The following is a 3,908-nucleotide window of genomic DNA, read 5'->3' as shown; positions in this document are numbered from 1 at the left end:
TTTCTTTGCCCAGTAACCAAACAGTTGAGACTTTTATCATCTTCCTCTTCCCAAATGTAGACATCCCTAATTAATTCACCGAGTCTTAAGCTGAATTAATAATTGGCCTTTGAATATTTCTATTTGACTGAAATAACTGATTATTCAAGTGGTTGGTAATTTGGAACAACCAGCCAAAGTTACCAAGAGGCATATTTTGGCTCAATGCAAAGGAGAAATCCCTAACAACAAAAATTTTTGAAGAATAACAATATCTAACATTTCTCTTTTGTTTTTCCAGCTATATTTTATTTTTTATTATCTTATTATTTTTCTGGTTATACATGTACATTAACTTTTAAAATACACATTTCTTTTTTTTTTGTATTAAACTCTTTTAATGGTCTCAAAATTCTGTGACAGATTTTTGGTCAAGTCGTTTCCATTTAAAAATTACTGATTTTAAAAACTAACAACTTAAAACTGCCAGGAAACAAATGGTCAACAAAAACATTCCTTTTCTCCTGAAGCTTTTACGATGCATTGTAATCATTAACCAGTCTTTCAGTATTAAATTTAAATGGCCAATTGAGACAAACAGTCCTGAGACTATTCTTCCACCACTGATTAAGACTGGGGTGGCAGGTATTTTACAGAATATTCATTTAGCCTTCTGGGCCTTCTGGGCAAATTTTGTGACCTTGCCAGCTCCAGCAGCCTTCTTGTCAACTGCCTTGATGACACCAACTGCAACAATCTGCCTCATATCACAAACAGCAAAATGACGCAGAGGAGGATAATCAGAGAAGCTCTCGACACACATAGGCCTGCCTGGAACCATGTCAACGATTGTAGCATCAACAGATTTCAGGAATTTTAGGGCCATCTTCCAGCTTCTTATCAGAACGACGAACAATCTTCTCCAATCAATCTTCAGCAAACTTGCAAGTAATGCGAGCAGTGTGGCAATCCAGAAGAGGTGCATAGCCAGCACTGATTTGGCCTGGATGATTCTGGATAATGACCTGGGCAGTGAAACCAGCAGCTTCCATACGTGGGTCATTCTTGCTATCACCAGCCACATAACCACGGCGGACATCTTTGACAGACACGTTGTTGACATTGAAACCAACATTATCCCCAAGCAGAGCATCCCTCAAAGCTTCATGGTGCATTTACTCTAGTTGTAACATTGACTGGGGCAGAGTGACCATCCTGCCTGGTTTCAGAACACCAGTTTCCACATAGCCAACAGGTACTGTACCAATACCACCAATCTTGTAGACATCTTAGAGGGGTAGACGAAGGGGCTTCTCAGTTGGGTGAGTTGGTGGCAGAATGCAATTCAAAGCTTCAAGCAGTGTTGTTCCATTAGCCTTCCCATCCTTACGGGTGACTTTCCATCCCTTAAACCAAAGCATATTAGGGCTTGGTTCCAGCATGTTGCCACCATTCCATCTGAAACTGGCACAAGCTAGTGTATCGGGTGGTAGCCAATTTTCTTGATATAGGTACTGACTTCCTTGATAATTCCTCTTATCTCTTCTGGCTGTAGGGTGTTTGGTGGGATCCATTTTGTTTACACCAACAATCGGTTGTTTCACACCTAGTGTGTAGGCCAGAAGGGCGTGCTCACAGGTCTGCCCATTCTCTGAGATACCAGCTTCAAATTCACCAACACCAGCAGCAACAATCAGGACGGCACAGTCAGCCTGAGATGTGCCTGTAATCACGTGCTTGATAAAGTCTCTGTGTCCCAGAGCATCAATAACAGTCACATAGTATTTGCTGGTCTCAAATTTCCACAAGGAGATATCAAGAGTGATACCACGCTCTGTTCAGCCTTCAGTTTATCCAAGACCCAGGAATATTTGAAGGAGCCCTTTCCCATCTCGGCAGCCTCTTCTTGAACTTCTCAATGGTTCTCTTATCAATCCCACCACATTTGTAGATGAGGTGACCAGTAGTGGTGGACTTGCCAGAGTCTACATGTCCAATGACAACAATGTTAATGTGAGTCTTTTCCTTGCCCATTTTTTATGGAGGTTTAGTGATGGTTTTCAGAACACCTGTGTTCTGGCGGCAAACCCGTTGCGAAAAAAGTAAAATATACATTTCTTTATGCATGTTGAAAGAGAAAAATCAACAAAAAGGAAAAACCACAGGAGAGAAGAAAAAACATGAAAAAGAAGTGAACATAGTATGTGTAACATTTTATATTTCTGCATATGCCATATGCACTGTGCTAAGTGCTCTGCAATTATTATCTCATTTGATCCTCATAGCAAAATTGAGACTTAGAGTCTATTATACAGATGAAGAAACCAAGGCAGATTAAGTGATTTCTCTATCATCATACAGATAGTAAATGCCTGCAGTTAAAATTGAGCCCAGTTCTAATTTACTTCAAGCCCAGTGCTCCAATAACAGTGCCACCTCCATCAAGCATCAGGTGAAATAGTGAATTCCCTTTTACTGCTGAGGTTGGATGTTCAATAATGAAGGTTTTTATAGGGCTGATTCCTGCTCAAGTAGTGTTTTAATTAGGTGATAGCGAGGTCCCTTCCAATTTAAGATCTTGGATTGCCTTTTTTCTAAATATATTTTATATTTGCCTAAACATTTTTTTCTTAAGAAAATATGTCCTTCTTGGGAATAATGTTTTGATGTATTAAAGGGTTAAAAAGTTTATTTTTGTGTATTTTTAAAACTCTAATATTTCAAAATAATTATTCAATTTAAAGGAAAATGAAAAATTCCATTTTTAAATTTTAAATACGATACAAAACAATTGGTACACAATTATTATATTAAACCAGTTAACTTTTTTTTTTAATAATTATAACTTTTTATTTACAGAACCCATGACTGGGTAATTTTTTTTTTATAACATTATCCCTTGCACTCACTTCCGTTCCGACTTTTCCCTTCCCTCCCTCCCTCCACCCCCTCCCCCAAATGGCAAGCAGTCCTATATATGTTAAATATGTCACAGTATATCCTAAATACAATATATGTGTGCAGAACCAAATGGTTCTCTTGTTGCACAGGAAGAATTGGATTTAGAAGGTAAAAAATAACCTGGGAAGAAAAACAAAATTGCACAGTTTACATTCATTTCCTAATGTTCTTTCTTTGGGTGTAGCTGCTTCTGTCCATCATTGATCAATTGAAACTGAGTTAGATCTTCTCTTTGTCGAAGAAATCCACTTCCATCAGAATACATCCTCATACAGTATTGTTGTTGAAGTATATAATGATCTCCTGGTTCTGCTCATTTCACTTAGCATCAGTTCATGTAAGTCTCTCCAAGCCTCTCTGTATTCATCCTGCTGGTCATTTCTTACAGAACAATAATATTCCATAACATTCATATACCACAATTTACCCAACCATTCTCCAATTGATGGGCATCCACTTATTTTCCAGTTTCTAGCCACTACAAACAGGGCTTCCACAAACATTTTTGCACATAGGTCCCTTTCCCTTCTTTAAGATCTCTTTGGGATATAAGGCCAGTAGTAGCACTGCTGGATCAAAGGGTATGCACAGTTTGATAACTTTTTAGGCATAATTCCAAATTGTTCTCCAGAATGGTTGGATTTGTTCACATCTCCACCAACAGTGCATCAGTGTCCCAGTTTTCCCGCATTCCCTCCAACATTCATCATTATTATTTCTTGTCATCTGAGCCAATCTGACAAAACCAGTTAATTCTTAGAGGGAAAATGAACTGACATGTTTTACTGTTGGGATTTAACAAATACATTTAAAAAAAATAAAATTACATCTTACCACTCTTAATCTAAAAATGTGCAGGATTGCTTTTTAATTCTCCTTTTTAATGCATGCACTTTGCTTCTTTTACCAGGTGGAAATTTTGGGATGGGCTTCTTTTTTTAAAAAAAATTGTTTCATAGAGATATTTG

The 3,908-nt window shown here is 37.8% G+C and overlaps 1 pseudogene; it reads right to left on the bottom strand.

The window, feature by feature from the left end:
* Positions 1-365: 365 nt before the first annotated feature.
* LOC100931231 lies at positions 366-2,078 on the bottom strand (annotated as a pseudogene).
* Between the last annotated feature and the right edge of the window lie 1,830 nt (positions 2,079-3,908).

This window comes from Sarcophilus harrisii, chromosome 4 (genome assembly GCF_902635505.1).
Source record: "Sarcophilus harrisii chromosome 4, mSarHar1.11, whole genome shotgun sequence".
In the NCBI taxonomy this organism is placed as follows: Eukaryota; Metazoa; Chordata; class Mammalia; order Dasyuromorphia; family Dasyuridae; genus Sarcophilus; species Sarcophilus harrisii.
Note: the sequence above shows the minus strand (reverse complement) of the source record. Positions and strands in the feature narration are given on the sequence as shown.